Consider the following 17,194-nt stretch of genomic DNA (forward strand, 5'->3'; position numbering starts at 1 on the left):
GGGGTGACGCTGGTGATGGAGGGGCTAGGGCAGGTGCCAGGCGTGAGGCATGACTTCCTCTCTGCTCTGTGGCTGTCACTTCCCTGCCAGGGGCCAGGTTTGATCTCAGCTTACTGCACCAGAAGCCCTGAGGGTTGGGCTCAAGCTGGCTCTGTTCCCTTTAAAAGTGTGTTTTTCTTTTTCTCCACACCAAGACCTTTGCCCCAGAGGAGGGAATGCTGAAGCAAGGGAGGCCTATGCACAGATAGCGGTGCCACAGGCCACCTGTGTAGACATCTGTGGCTCTGCTCAGACTGTCTCAGTTGTAAGCCAACATTGTCTTTCAGAGTCAGTCATTGCTCTCTGTCTTTGCCATCCCTGCCCTGTTGTAGAACTGCTCCCCAGAGCTGACAGGGCCTGCATGGACTCTTGGCATTTGTCAGGAGGTGAGCTGTGGTGGAGCAGCTGCCATCAGAGACCTGGGTGGCTTCTGAGGCACTCCTTGAGAAAGTGTCCCCAGTGGCCACCTCCCTCCCACTGGGGATCTGCCCTGGGACTGGGCTGCCACTGGGTCCCACCTTTGAGTCTTTTTCCCCATCATAGCCACGCCAAATCCAGTGCCACACGATGGCATGGACTGAGCAGGGCTGGAGCTTCTGCTCAGCTCTCTCTGTCCTGCTTCGGGGGCTAGTCAACATGTGCGTGCTCCCCATGAGTGGAGTCCAAGTTTCTCTAGCTCTTCTGTTTGATCCAGTGGTCTTCCTCCATTTTTGACGGTTGGCCTGGGATGCCCCATCTGTGGCTTGACCCACTCACTCGCCAGGGTAGGTATCAACTGAAGCAATCTACTCTTTTCTGTGTCCTCTTCCAGGGACACAGTTCCCAACCCAAAGGATTTTCCTCCCTTCCTACCCAATTATGTAGCTGTCTTTCCAACAGCCTTAGATATGAAGGAGTCCTTCTGCCAGTTTAGAGTTAATTGTCAGCGAGGATTTTGCTACATGTAGATATACTTTTGACATTCATAAGAGGAGGCGAGCTCCACCTATTTTATTGTTATACATGGTTGAGAGAAAGTAAGGTAGCCAAGAAAAATTATTAATTTCAATAAAACATAAATAATAAGATTTCAATTTATTTTGACATTTATCTCCATATATGGAAAAACAAGAAAAGTTTAAAAAATTATAGGTTTTCCTCTTGATACAAGGATGTCCTTCTTGGATACAAGGATTTTAAAATACAAAAGCTCTTATTCTACAGAAACACATATGGCACTTCAATCCATTTACTGTTTCTTTATTTGCTCCAATTTTTTTTCCACATTGACATCCTTTGTAGAAAATATTGAGACCACTAGACTGTCAACTATCCAATCAGACCCTTCTATAACTGAGTCCAAATTTAAATATTAAATTTTCTTCTAGTCTCAAAAAATATCCCGATTCTCCTCTATTTGAGTGAACTTCTTTCTGTTCCCTCTCCAATTTCTTAGTGATAAGAGTGAAGATAAAAATAGGAATGACAATGATAAATCATAAAAATTCACTGACCAAGTTTAAAGTGCCATATAATATATATGCATTTTCCTCTAAAGAGTTACTAAACACCTTGCAAATGAAAAATTGCAGCTGAGAAAGATTAAGTAATTTGACCCTGAAGTTTTCCATTTTATTCAGTTCTGGTTATCATGTTTTCTTTCTTGGTAGTTCTCCTTATAAATATCTTAATTTGGTTATTTTTTACATGTAATTTCATGGTCTTCTGTTCTCTCTCCCATACATAACATTAATGATCTAAAGTTTTGACCTCAGCCTACTTACTGCCTGACTGCACTTTTCCTGTATCATCTCACCCACATTAATTGCCATTTATATTCTAGGATGCCCTAATACCCTCAGCCTAGATGTCTCAACCCTAGATGTCTCTGTATACTCGTTTGCCTTCCTGGTTAATATGTAAGCACCTTACGTCAGGGTCAATATGTTTTCATTTGAATCCCCTGGACTAGAACTGCTTCTTATACCCAGTTGCACTCAAAGAATGTTTCTAATTTGTCATGTCTTATTTCTAGATTACAAAATAATGAAATAGTAATATAACATACAACCTAAATTGTTTGGGGGTTAAAAAAAGATGTACTCAAGGACCTGTCAAGGACCCTCCAGCTTGGGGCTTCTCTCATTAGTATGGATTGATTAGTGTCATCCAGTCATTGGAGGAGATTAAAGCCATAAAACAGAAAAGTACTTTACAGAAGTTGGCTCTGGGTTGTATCCTCACTCTCTTGAGATATCAATATCTCTTTGTTGTGCTGTGTTGTAAATGAAACACCTTGACATTCTCAAGAATACAGCATTTGGCCTTGGAGGACAATATACCACTCTTCCTTTATTTAAAGAGAGCAATACAAGCTCTGGAGTATTAGTTTTTTAAAGCCATCCACAGGCCATGGAATATAAGATTATAGATGAAATAAGAATGCCTCTCCTGTACTTGAGACTGGCAGTTCTTATTTCTGAATGTCACACATAATCCACCTACTTCCTATTTTATTGAGTATAATTTAAATATATCACACTAAATAAATAATGCTATATTTTAATATTGCAACCTAAACTATAAGGTGTGTTAAACTTCGTATGGACTATATGTATTTGCATTATATTAAAATAGGACCATTTCTTTTTTTTCTATGGATCTTTTTTTTTTCACTGTACAGAATGGGGACCAAGTTACACATACATGTATACATGCTTTTTCCTCCCATTGTTGTGTTGCAATGTAAGTATCTAGACATAGTTCTCAATTCTACACAGCAGTATTTCATTGTAAATCCATTCCAAGAGCAATAGTTTGCATCGGTTAACCCCAAGCTCCCGATCCCTCCCACTCCCTCCCTCTCCCCCTGGGCAGCCACAAGTCTATTCTCCAAGTCTATGATTTTCTTTTCTGTGGAAACATTCATTTGTGCTGTATATTAGATTCCAGTTATAAGTGGTATCATATGGTATTTGTCTTTCTGACTTACTTCACTCAGTATGAGAGTCTCTAGTTCCATCCATGCTGCTGCAAATGGCATTATTTCACTCTTTTTTATGGCTGAGTAGTGTTCCATTGTGTATATATACCTCATCTTCCTAATCCAATCATATGTTGATGGACATTTGGGTTGTTTCCATGTCTTGGCTATCATGAATAGAGCTGCAATGAACATACGGGTGCATGTATCTTTTTTGAGGAAAGTTTTGTCTGGATATATGCCCAAGAGTGGGACTGCTGGGACATATTGTAGTTCCATGTATAGATTTCTAAAGTACCTCCATACTGTTCTCCATAGTGGCTGTACCAGTTTACATTCCCACCAACAGTGCAGGAGGGTTCCTTTTTGTCCACATCTCCTCCAGCACTTGTTATTTGTGGACTTATTAATGATGGCCATTCTGACTGGTGTGAGGTGGTATCTCATGATAGTTTTGATTTGCATTTCTCTACTACTCAGAGATGTTGAGCATTTTTTCATGTGCTTGTTGGCCATCTGTATATCTTCCTTGGAGAACGGTCTAAAATAGGACCATTTCTTTATTTCAAATTTCTTATCAGATATTACTTTTTATCTAGTCAGTAATGTGAGCTTAAAGCATGTAACAGTGCTTATGTCTGTTGTTTAAAAGAATAGGGAAAGAGGAGTTTCTGTTGTAGCTCAGCAGGTTAAGAACACAACACGGTGTCCATGAGTTTGCAAGTTCCCTCCCTGGCCTCTCTCAGTGAGTTAAGGCTCTAGCATTGCCACAAACTGCAGGGTGGGTTGCAAATGCAGCTTATATCCGGCATTGTTGTGGCTCTGGTGTAGGCCAGGATTTAATCCCTTACCTGGGAACTTCCATATGCTGCAGGTGTGGCTGTAAAAGTCAGGAAGAAAGAAGGAAAGAAAGAAAGAAGAAAGAAAGAGAGAGAGAGAAAGAAAGAAAGAAAGAAAGAAAGAAAGAAAGAAAGAAAGAAAGAAAGAAAGAAAGAAAGAGAAAGGAATAAAGAGAGAAAGAGAGAGAGAGAAAGAAAGGAAGGAAGGGAGAGAGAGAAAGAAAGAAAGAAAGAAAGAAAGAAAGAAGGAAGGAAGGAAGGAAGGAAGGAAAGAAAGAAAGAAAGGAAAGAAAGAAAGAAAGAAAGGGAAGAAAGGAAGGAAGGAAGGAAGGAAGGAAGGAAGGAAATTAAGAAGGGAGGGAGAGAGGAAGGAAGGAAAGTATAAAGAAAATAGGGAAGGAAGAAGATAAAATGGAGAAAACTTGGGAAAAAAATGACATTGATCATGTCTTAGCAATGCATACTTTAAAAGTCAGCCTTATCCTGGGAGTTCCCGTTGTGGCTCAGTGGTAATGAACCTGACTACTATCCATGAAGATGTGGGTTCCATCCCTAGCTTTCTGGCCTTGCTCACTGGGTTAAGGATCCAGCATTGCTGTAAGCTCTGCTGCAGTAGCAGATGCAGCTCGGATCTGGCATTGCTGCAGCTGTGGCATAGGCTGACAGCTGCAGCTCTGATTCAACCCTAGCCTGGGAACCTCCATATGCTGAGGGAGCCTACATAACTACAGTATTTAGATATCACATGCCCAAATAATTTAATTGAATTTTCTAACTGCCTCAAATAAATACACGGTTTCTTTTTTTAATGATCCAAAGAAAAAGTGTAGAATATGTGCCACTAACATCTTGGGTGTGATTACATAGAAATTCATCATCTGAAAGCCTAACATATATTTTGCTATAATTAAGTATACATTTAAACACATAGTAATAATAATGATTATATTTCATAATTTCTTCTGTTATAACACAAAAAAACAAACCAAGTAGTCAGAGATCCTGCACAAGCCTTGTGAGATAATTACAAATGGCAGGAAGTCATTTTAATGGAGAAATGTATAACGTTTAGAGGGCCTTTATGTAGCAATCTCATTATTTATTTATTTTTTTGCTTTTTAGGGCACACCCAAGGCACATGGAAGTTCCCAGGCCAGGGAGCTGCAGCTGCTGACCTACACCACAGCTCACGGCAACGCCAGATCCTTAACCCACTGAGCGAGGCCTGGGATTGAACCCACATCCTCATGGATACTAGTTGGATTCATTACTGCTGAGCCACATCAGGAACTCCCCATTTTTTTACTTTTTTATTATTTATAATTTTGTTTTTTATTTTTAATCTATTCTATGTTTCAGGGATTTTGTTTTGAAATTAATTTTTAAAGAAAGTTGCTTTTTAGTTTTCTACAGTAATTTGCTAACGAAGTTGGCTATAAATCTAGACTCAATTAAATCCACCTATTCTAAAGATAGGAAGTCATAGTATATCTGATGCCTACTAAACTACTAGGGAAAATAAGAATAACAATCATTATTTGGTGAAAAGAATATTTCTCACTGTATATGTAATGGCAAATTATTCCCTTGCGTAACAATTTGCAGAAGCTGGATAATATTTTTTTCCAGATACTCATTTAGCAAATATTTAATTGTCTACACAGTTACTAATAGTGTAATAGTAGAATACTATAATCAGACATATGTGTATATATAATAGTATTTACAATACATAAAATGTAAAGTTAATTACATTACTAAAATAATCCATAAATAGCTTCTCTGCACCAGACTTGAATGTATGTGCAATTACAGGATTATAAATTATAGAGATAATCCATTGTTTTCTTTCTCTGCATAGGTGTGACTGGAAAATCCAATCTGTGTATGTGTTTTCTCACCTCTCATCTCACACTATCCACCACCACCACGTTTAGGCAAAATTGTCAAAAAGACAGAACAAAACAAAAGAAAGACTGATGCAAACTGACCTCTGGAGTTTCAAGATATTTGCCTTCCTAATTGAAGTTTCATGAGATGGTTACAATTGCTAACTCTTAAGCTCTTCTCACTGGGGTTTCTGAGTAATAGAATTTTTTTAAAATTCTTTCCTAAAGAAATAAATATGAAGCACAATTTTAGGTGTGTTGTCTTCATTTCTATTTTCATATTGACAAACTAAGCTATATAACCACTCTTTTAACCACTTCCTTTTCTCATTTTGAGTTATGCTGAAGCAAATTTATATGAAAGCTTTTTAGAGGTCAGTTAATTCTAATTTATTTCATTATATTTCATATCCTATATGATTGAACTATTCATTCTAACAATATCCTGACCTTGTTACCAGTTCCCTGTGCCACCGTGCACAGGGCCAGAAGAGTCCACAGAGGCCAGAAGAGAAACATAAGAAACACTTTATAGCAGCCTGCAAAGAACTTAGAGATTCTAATGACTTCATTCTGTAGTGTCACCAATGACCGTCATCAAGAAGTACTTAGTGGGTGACTCAATTAAATTTCCCCAGATATTTATTAGATGACTATGTATTGAGTGCATAGGGGTCAAGCATTGTTCTGAATGCTGAAGACACAGCAGGAAGGAAAGAGATAAAAGCCTTGGCTTTTTTTTTTTTTTTTTAAGGGCAGTACCTGTGGCACATGGAGGTTCCCAGGCTAGGGGTTGAACTGGAGCCACAGCTGCAGGCCTACACCACAGCCACAGCAACGTGGTATCTGAGCTGCATCTGTGACCTACACCACAGCTCACAGCAACACCGAATCCTTAACGCAGTGATCAAGGCCAGGGATTGAACCCACATCCTCTTGGATACTAGTCAGGTTCATTTCCACTGAGCCTCAGTGGGAACTCCCAAAAGCCCTGTCTTCATGGAACACAGATGACTATGGGAAACAAGAAGAAAACAAATGATACCTTATGTCTCAGGTGGTGATAAATGTTATTTAAAAAGTAGAAGAGCACAGAGAATATCCTAAATAGAGAGTCAAGAACTTCTCTGATAGAGTGACAGTTAAGAAAAGATATAATTAAGCATACAAATGGTCAAGGAGGAAATTTTCAAGTTCAAAGGGGAACAAGTGGAAATTAATTGCAAAAGAAATATGTGTGTTGTTTTAGGGAAAATTTCAAGGAAACCAGCCTGGATGGAGAGGGAGGAAGTGGAGAGACAGATACTAGACCGCAGAGATGGGGTGGGCAGATTTTCAAAGCTACTTTGGTCAAGTTTAGACTTTGGCTCATAACGGAAACCATAGAAGAGGATAAGATCTTTATTTATATTGTGGAAAGAGGAAAGGGTGGAAATAAAAATACTTTGACTTTACAGAGACCATTAGTTACCTGCTCTTTCCATTTCCTTTTATTTTCTGTTTGTTGTTTATTTTATATCATTTTCTTCTAATCCATGATTTCATATTTATCATTTAGTACATCCTTGAAATAACTCAAATAACTCCTCTGAACTTCTGGCTTTTAAGTAACCTTCCAGGATTGCTAGAATCTCAATCCTGGAATGTCCTTATTTTCACTTACACTATAATCCTACTGAGAACACTCAACTTTACAGAAAAATTTTCCCTCATATTGCCTAAACATAGAATACAACACCACCTACTATGTTTTTTGTTGTTTTTTGTTTGTTTTGTTTTTAACTTCGTCATGTACTCCTCACCTTTAAATACATTGTGCAAAAATTTATTTGCTGAAGCGTCTAACTCATCTAACACATTAGTCAATTCTAGAAATGATCACCTATTTTGTAGAGACAATCGAGTTCATTTGTCACCACTGCCTTCAACCTCCCAAATTCATTTTCTGTAAATTGCTATATGTCTGATCAGATTTCTAACTTTGTCCCTCCAGTCTTACAGGTTCCAATGACTCTTCTACTTTCCAAAGATGTTTTGTCACTGTGCTGCAGTTCTACATACTGCTTTATCCCAGGGGGATATTTTTTAAATTAAGACATTCTTTCATATGAGGCTATGAATATAAAGTAAAATAAAATTTAATGCTTATAGTTGAACAATTTCTATTTGACATGTGATTTATATACACTCTCATTTAATGTAGCGCTGATTCTTATTATAACTCTTCAAATGGAAGTTGTAGTTTAAAGAAATTAGGAAAACCTCAAGGTCATGGCAACATTGGTTCAGGATGGTTAAGCTTCTTTCTTGAAAGTCTATCTCCTTGGCTTCCACAATTCTCAAGTTGCCTGGAAATTCTCTTCTCTTCTGTTTGCTTTACCTTCCAGGAGACATTCCTGGACTTCTGTATTTTCTCTCACACATTCCCTTGGTGTGATCTAGGGGTTCTCTCCTCAGCCTACTTCTCTCCCGACTCCACATGCTCTTTCATATATGATCTCTTCAATTTTCAGTGTTCCCTATAATCAACAAACTGATTATTTGCAAATCTTAAGCTCTAGTCTGGATCTTTATCTCCCTAATTTAGAATCATGCACTCTCTGGGACTTATCTATGCTTGCCTTTAACCTGTTTCATAAGTTACAAAATAACATGCATTGGGTTTCTTAAACAACTGACATTTATTTCTAGTAGTTCTGGAGTCCAGAAATCAGACATCAGGGTATCCGAGTGGTTGGCTTCTTGTCATAGGACCCCTTCCTGGCTTGCAGACTTCTTCCTTCTTACTCTAGCCTCACATGGTGGAGAGAGGAAACTCTAAGCTCTCTTCTTTTTATAAGACTTCTAATCCCATCATGGGGGTTCCACCCTTTGACCTCATTTAACCAAATGACCAAACTTCTAATAAAACATATTGAAGGTAGGACTTCAACATATGAATTGGGAGGAATACAAGCATTCAGTCCACAACAGAAGGTAAACCCCTTAGGAGCAGATAGAAGACAGAGTCACTTTTTGTCCCAAATGCCCAGAAGTTTTGTTGTTATCTGGTGGTCAGTCATATGTGGTTTTGTGTGGTCATTTGCAATGTTTTTCATTTTAGTAATTCCCATGGGATTATAACACAATGTGATTTTTTTATCTAAATAATAAAGATCATTGATTTTTGTCATAGACTGAAGACCATGGTTTCACTGTAGGACAAATGAAGGAGGATGAGCAGGGGAGGAGGATGAGGAAGAAAAACAAAGGGAGAAGGAGGAGAAGGATAAGAACATTCCAGCAATAATATCACCATAAATACTCATTCACAGGTTGCATGCAGTGTCACCAATTTAATGTCACACCTACGATACAGCGGGAGCTCTTTATTGATGTTTCCCTTGTAAATGAGGGAACCTGGCATTTTCAAACAGTATGTTGTTTGGTTTTTTGGACAAGACATCTGTATTCTTAATATAAAATATCAGGACATGTTCTGGTTCATCAGCCTCCCAAAATGATCTACTGTTCATGGAAGATGAAACCAGAGGTGACACAAAAGGGCCACTCCTTGTTTAGAGTCCACTGTTCTTATTTCTTACTGTCACACATAATCCCCACACTTCCTATTATGTTGAAGGGATAATGACGGGGGATAAAAGCCTATTTTTGTTGTTCCAAACTAAAGTATGAATGAATTAAGTTTAAATGTGTTTTAACATCTATCAATTTTGTTACCTAGGAGTTTGTGTTCATTGCTGTTGTTTGGTAGTGTCCTTGGTGTGTTGACTCAAATTTGGTTCACTAGGGATGAATATCATAGATGTATCAGAATAGTGCCTTGTAATGTTGCTAAAATGAGTCAGTGAAAACAAAATGAAGGAACAAACAAAGGGGAAAAAGTGAGGGACAAGAATGGGAGAGAAAAATAATAAGGAGAAGATGGAGGAAAGTCATTTGTTAGTTCAAAATGAGGAAAGCAAACCTTATTTTGAAAAATCAGACTTATTTCAAGGCTCGCTGAACTCTACATTTCTTTTTCCATCCAGAATATAGTAGAGATTGGATTTGTTTTGCGTGTGAGGAGACTGTCTATCTAGGAAGTATGGACATCATGAAATAAGAGTAAGAACTAATGAAATTAAATTTGACTTTAATTCTTTATTTGCCTTACTAAATTATTTATATTATTTTTTGGACTGCTCAGAGAACAAAAATAATTTCTCTTGGGATTGTTCAAATATAGCATAGAAGATCCACCTAATAAATATTTATTTAAACTCCTGATACAAAACAGTAAGTTCTATTGATAGAGTCAAGTCTCTAGAAAACATCTTTATGAATCTACCACCTGACTTCTCAGATTTATGGTACAAAAAAAAAAAAATCACCCATAGGTATTGTTAAAATGGGATTCCTAGTACATCTCTAAGATTGTGATTCAACATATCTGGGTAGAATGTTAATGAACTTATTATTCCAACAAGCTCTTATATGTTGATTTTGATGGTCGCATGTAATAGACTTTGAGTACAGATGAACTAAGATATGTAACCCATTTAAACTTTATGTGATTTTTCTAATATTCAATTCTGAGTACATTTCTTTAGTCCAACCAGTAGAAAGAGGAATGTTTTTTTAATAAATTTTCCTAGGGATGTACTGATATCTTATTTTTTTCATCTGTCTAGAATAATCATGCTAACGCATGACTTCCATTATGAAATAGTGGTTCTTAACACTCACATAAGTAAGTTAAATTCTAACATATGCATTAATTGTTATGTGAAATGTGTACTACTCAATTTCTATGGTCACTTGACTTTAAAATTAAGAATTTTAAAATTATTTTTTAGATAACTGAATTTTTCAAAAACACTTGAATATACCTTAAGATAATATTCTAAACACAGTGGAATAAAAATACAATTTTAATAATTTGTAGTAAACACATTTGAGGTACAGGATAACTTCAATTTTATTACACCAGTTATCAACATTCATTAGACAAATTATCACCACCATCAAGGCTAAAATTGTATCTGTCACCTCCCAAAGTTTTCTCTTGCCCCTTCTGCAATTATTATTATTATTCTGTGTGTATGTGGGGGTTGGATCTCTTAACATAAGATCTACCCTCAGAGCACTCCTTAAAGATGCACTACAGCATTGTTGGCTATACACATGGTCTGTATAATAGGCCTCCAGAACTGTTATCCTGCACGATGGAATCTTTGTACCTTTGGACCATCATCTTCTTATTTGCCACTGACCCCAGCCCACAGTTCTACTCAATGTTTCTGTGAGTTGGTCATTTAAAACTTCTACCAATAAGTGAGATTGTACAGTATTTATCTCTCAGTGTCAGGTTTATTCCATCTAGTACAACATTCCTCAAGTCCTTCTATGTTCTATATGTCCTGAGTATCATATTTTCTCCTGTGTTAGTGCTGAATAATATTCCTTTTGTGTATATACCACATTTTCTCTGTCCCCTCATCTGTCAATGGACATTTAAATTGTTCCCATGTTTTGGCTACTGTGATAATGATGTGATGAACATGAGAGTGCCAGGGTCACTTTGAGACCCTGACTTCAATTCCTTTGGGCCAATACTCAGAAGTGGGCATGCTGGCTCAGATGGTAGTTCTATGTTTAATTTCTTGTGGAATCTCCATGGTGTTTTCTTTATGGGATACACAAATTTATATTCCTACACCACCCCAGGAAATCACCAACACATCAAGCTTCTGATGTCCTCCATCAGTGGTGTCACCAATGACGTTCACTAAGAAATATTTACTGAGTGACTAAATAAATTTTCCAATAATATTTATCAAGCGACTATTTATTGAGTTCCTAGGTGGTGAGCATCGCTTTGGGTGCTTAAGATACATCAGGGAGCAAGAGACAAAAGCCCTACCTTCGGGGAATTTACCTTAGAGTTTGGAGTGGGAAACTAGAAGTAAACAAATGATACATACTATCTCAGGTAGTAATAAGAGCATAGAGGCTATTTTAAATAGGAAGAGTCAAGAACATCTCCATTCCATTCATTTAAGAAATGAAATAATTAGAATGTGAGTGTGAGTATGAAGGAAGAAAATGCCAAGTATAAGAAACAGCAAGTGAGATGTTCATTTGCGCTGGATATTAGATTCCAGTTATAAGTGATATCATATGGTATTTGTCTTTGTCTTTCTGGCTCATTTCACTCAGGATGAGATCCTCTAGTTCCATCCATGTTTCTGCAAATGGCATTATGTCATTCTTTTTTTATGGCTGAGTAGTATTCCATTGTGTATATATACCACATCTTCCGAATCCAATCATCTGTCGATGGACATTTAGGTTGTTTCCATGTCCTGGCTATTGTGAATAGTGCTGCAATGAAAATGCGGGTGCATGTGTCTCTGTTAAGTAGAGTTTTGTCTGGATAGATGCCCAAGAGTGGGATTGCGGGGTCATATGGAAGTTCTATGTATAGATTTCTAAGGTATCTCCAAACTGTTCTCCATAGTGGCTGTACCAGTTTACATTCCCACCAGCAGTGCAGTAGGGTTCCCTTTTCTCCACAGCCCCTCTAGCACTTGTTATTTGTGGATTTATTAATGATGGCCATTCTGACTGGTGTGAGGTGATGAAAATCATAGACTTGGAGAAGAGACTTGTGGCTGTCTGCTGGGAGGGGGAGGGAGTGGGAGGAATCCGGAGCTTGGGCTTATCAGACACAACCTAGAATAGATTTACAAGGAGATCCTGGACTTGGAGAAGAGACTTGTGGTTGCCTGATGGGAGGGGGAGGGAGTGGGAGGGATCCGGAGCTTGGGCTTATCAGACACAACCTAGAATAGATTTACAAGGAGATCCTGCTGAATAGCATTGAGAACTATGTCTAGATACTCATGTTGCAACAGAAGAAAGGGTGGGGGAAAAAACTGTAACTGCAATGTATACATCTAAGGATAACCTGACCCCCTTGCTGTACAGTGGGAAGAAAAAAAAAAAAGAATAGATTTACAAGGAGATCCTGCTGAATAGCATTGAGAACTATGTCTAGATACTCATGTTGCAACAGAACAAAGGGTGGGGGAAAAAATGTAATTGTAATGTATACATGTAAGGATAACCTGACCCCCTTGCTGTACAGTGGGAAAATAAAAAAAAAAAAAAAGAAACAGCAAGTGCAAGTTTATCACAGAAGAAATTTCATAGAGACCCGCCTAGATAGTGGATAAGGCAAGAGGTGAAAAGAGAGAGAAAGTAAGTCGGCCGCAAAGGAAGTGTGTGAGGATTTTTAAAGCTCAAGATTAGACCTTGGTTTGAGATGGAAGCCCTTGCAGAGAATCTGATCTTTACATGTTTTTTTTGGAAGGATGCAAGGGTAGAAGCAGAGATACATTTGCTAGGACTTTACAGAAATGTCTACACCCTTGATCTTTCCTTTTTTTTATATACTTTTTACACCCTCACCAAGTTCCCAGACTAGGGGTTGGATCTGAGAGTTGCAGCTGCCAGCCTACATCACAGCCATAAGCCACAGCAACACAGGATCCAAGCTGCGTCTGTGACCTACAGCACAGCTCAAGCCAATGCTGATCCTTAACCCACTGAGCCAGGCCAGGGATTGAACTTGCATCCTCATGAACTAGTCAGGTTTGTAAGCTGCTGAGCTACAGCAGGAACTCCCTCCTTTTCCATTTATTTACTATGTTATTTGTTAATTTTATTTCATTTTCTTCTCACCCAGGACTTCATAGTTATCATTAGCAAACACTTCACTACCTCAAAAAACTCCTCTGAACCTCTGGCTTTAGATAACCCTACTTGCTAAAATCTTAATCTCAAGAAGTCCTTATATTTTACTCACACAGAGGTCCTACTGAGGACAATTAATTGTACAGAGGGAAAGAAAAGTGTCTTTATGCTTTCTAAACGTAGAGCACACTGCCACTTACTAAAAGTTTTTTCATACTTGGTCCTATACCTCTTGCCTTTTCCTTTAATAAAACATTTAAAATAGCACTCATTTTCTAGATCATCTCACACTTCAGTCAAATTCAGAAAACAATTACCTATTTCGTACAGAAAATTGACTCCATTGGCATCCCTGCCTTCAACTTCCCACCCACCCTCTTCTGTAAATTGTTCTATGTCTGATCCCATTTTTAACATTTCCTCTTCAGTTTTAAAGATTAAGATGACTTTTCTAAAAATGTTCTATCACTGTGCCTTGGCTTTTATTTCCTCCCTGATCCTTGGAAAACATTTTAGGTAAGATGTTATTGCTAATAAAGATTATCATGATTAAAATAAAAACGATAATCCTCGATGTTTATATTTGAACAACTTCTATTTGCAATGTGATTTATATGCATTTTCATTTCATCCAGACTCAGCTATTATTACAACTATTCCAAGGGATAAAACTGTAGTATAAAGAGAGTAAGCAACCTTCAAGGTTATCGTAACATGAGTTCAGAATGGTTAAGCTTCCGTCTTGAAATTCCATCCCCTTGGCTTCTACAATTCTCAAATTGCCTAGAAATTCTCCTCTCCTCTACTTCTCTCTCCTTTCTAGGAAACCTTCATAAAGATATGTAGTTTTCTCTCACACATTACATTAATGTAATCTAGGGATTCTTTCCTCCGTTTCCTTCTCTTCTACTAAATTTTTCCAATATGATCTCGTCGAGTTGTATGTTTTCATTACATCAGCGGCCAATTACTCCTAAATCTTTGGTTCCAGCCTGGACTGTTTTCTCCCCATTTTGGTATCCTGTGTTCAACCACATTCTGGACTTTTCCAACTTCAGTTACTTTTATCCTTGTCTGTTTCATAAATTATAAGGAGTCTTAGCATAAGACGCCACAGCAAAATACAACTGACCCTTGAACAACACAGATTTGGCCTCTCCATGTCCGCTTGTATGCAAATTGTTCAATGGTAAATGCATTACTGCAGAATCCATGGGTGTGGATTGATCTGTGAATGTGGAACCGTGGTCTCCTTGTTGGGACTTAGAATCAATCTCTTGAGAACAGAAAGGAAGAACTGTACCATAGACCAGGTTGCTTGAACAACAGATAATCATTTCTCATCATTCCGGAGTTTGGGAAGTCCTAATCAGAGTGCAGCATAGCTAGGTTCATTGTGGGGGCCTCTTGCTGGCTCACACTCAGCTGCCTTCTTCTTGTGTCTAAAATATCAGTGGAAAAAGGAAGCCCTAGTGTCTCTTCTTCATCTAATAAGGGCACTAAGCTCATCCCAGGGTCTCCAGCCTATGACTTCATCGAAACATAATGACCTCCATGAGGCAACCACATAATCACCTCCTATTATAGTAAATTAGAGCACAGGGCTTCAACATGTGAATTTAAGGAGCTACAAATATTCAGTCTCTGACATAAGGTAAGCCATTCAAGAGCAGGGAAAGTAGATTGTCATTTTATATATTATTCCCATTTCTCAGTAGATTTTTGTTATCTAACAGGTGGTCATATATTCTACATTTGTCAACTGCACTATTTTCCATTTGAGTAATTCATACAGAAATAAAATTTTTTAGTTGAATAAGTAAACATCATGGATTTTGTCATAAATCATAGACCCTGATTTCGTTGTAGATGAAATAAAGGAGGAGGAAGAGAATGAAGGATAAGAAGAATATAATATGAAGAGGAGGAGGAAGAGAAGAAGGAAAATCCAGCATACTGTCATAAATACCCATTCACAGGATGCATCCTAATGCTGTCCCTTTCATGTCACACTTGTGATACAGAAGTAGCCCTTTATCGATTTTGCCCTTGTAAATGAAAGACTCTGGCATTTTCAAATGGAATGGTGACTCATTACAGAGGATATGATATCTGTTTCCTTCATCTAAAATATCAGGACATGTTCTGGTCCATCGGTCTTTCAAAATGACGTCCTGTTCCTGGAGGATGAAAGCTCAAGTGACGCAAGAAGGCTACTCCTTGTTTGGTGTCTTACTGTCACACATAATCCCCGTCTTCCTACTGTGTTGAAGAAGCAAATGGTGGATGGACTAATGCCTACATGTGGGGGCTCCAACCTAAAATATGAGTGAGTTAAACTTAATTTTAGGTGTCAAATTTGTACACAGGCATATGTCCATTTTTATAAGCTGGCTGTTGTGTGTTTGCTTTTTGTTGTTGTCAGTACGCCCTCCTGAGCAGCAGCTCACTTTTCATTCACTGGACTGTGAATGACAAAGGCCTATGAGAATAGCGCCTAGCAGCACTGCTTAAATAAATCAATGGAGAAATAAATGGAGGAAGAGAAGAGATAAGTGAGGAATGCAGGGAGAGAGAAAGAATAGAGAAAAAAGGATGTAAATCAAAATGAAAAATGACAGATTTATTCTTAAAAATCAGACTGGTTTCAATGATTGCTAAACACTAAACTCTATATAGCTTACATTCTATTGAGAGTATACTAGAGATAGGAGTTTTTTCTTTTTCTTTTTTTCTTTTCTTTTTTTTGCCTTTGTGAGAGACAATATATGAGAAAGATTTTTTTTGTGTTTTTTTTTTTTAGGGCCGCACCCTTGGCATATGGAATTCCCAGGCTAAACGTGGAATTGGAGCCCTAGCTGCTGGCCTATGCCACAGCCACAGCAACATGGGATCCATCCAAATCACATTTGTGACCTATCCCACAGTTCATGGCAACGCTGGGTCCTTAGCCCACCATAGAATCCATATCCTCATGGGTACTAGTCAGGTTCGTTACCTCTGAGCCACAATAGGTACTCCATGGTTTACCTAAACTTGAAGCGATTTTATGATATTCAGTTTTGAATACATTAAATTATCAAACCAGTGTCGAAGGGGTGAATTTGTATAAAATTTGCTCAGGGACTTAGTTAAACCTAATTTTTTCTTTTTTTGAGGATAGTCATGTTAACACATGGCTTCCATTGAGGGACATGAGCCCCTAAAACATAGGAAGGAAATTAAATTCCAGAACATAAGCAGCAAGTTACTATGTGAGATATAAAGTACCAAGCCCTACAGTCATTTGACTTTAAAAATAAGAATTATTATATCAGACAATCCAAACATTAATGGATTTTTGCAAACATCTGCATGCACTTTAAGACCTAAACTATTCTACAATCAATATAATAAAAGTATATTTTCACAATGAATAGGAAACACACTTGAAATAAATGATGACTCCAATTTTACCGTGTCAGTTATCACTATTTATTTGACAACACATAAGATTTGATAAGACGGGGGTTCTCCTGCAGCACAGCAGGTTAAGAATCCAATGTTGTCACTGTATCGGCTCAGGTTGCTGCTGTGGCTGCGAGTTCGATCCCTGGCCCGGGAATGTCCACAGGCCACAGGAACAGCCAAAAAAAAAAAAAAAAAAAAATGAGGAGATGGTGTCATTTTTAGCATAGACTTGTTTCGCTCTGACAGGATTCATTAAAATAGCATAAATGGTCTTC

This window comes from Sus scrofa, chromosome 8 (assembly GCF_054392235.1).
Source record: "Sus scrofa isolate SSC_HxYL_T2T_F1_AM1 chromosome 8, Sscrofa_HxYL_maternal_Yorkshire_Landrace_v2.0, whole genome shotgun sequence".
NCBI lineage: Eukaryota > Metazoa > Chordata > Mammalia > Artiodactyla > Suidae > Sus > Sus scrofa.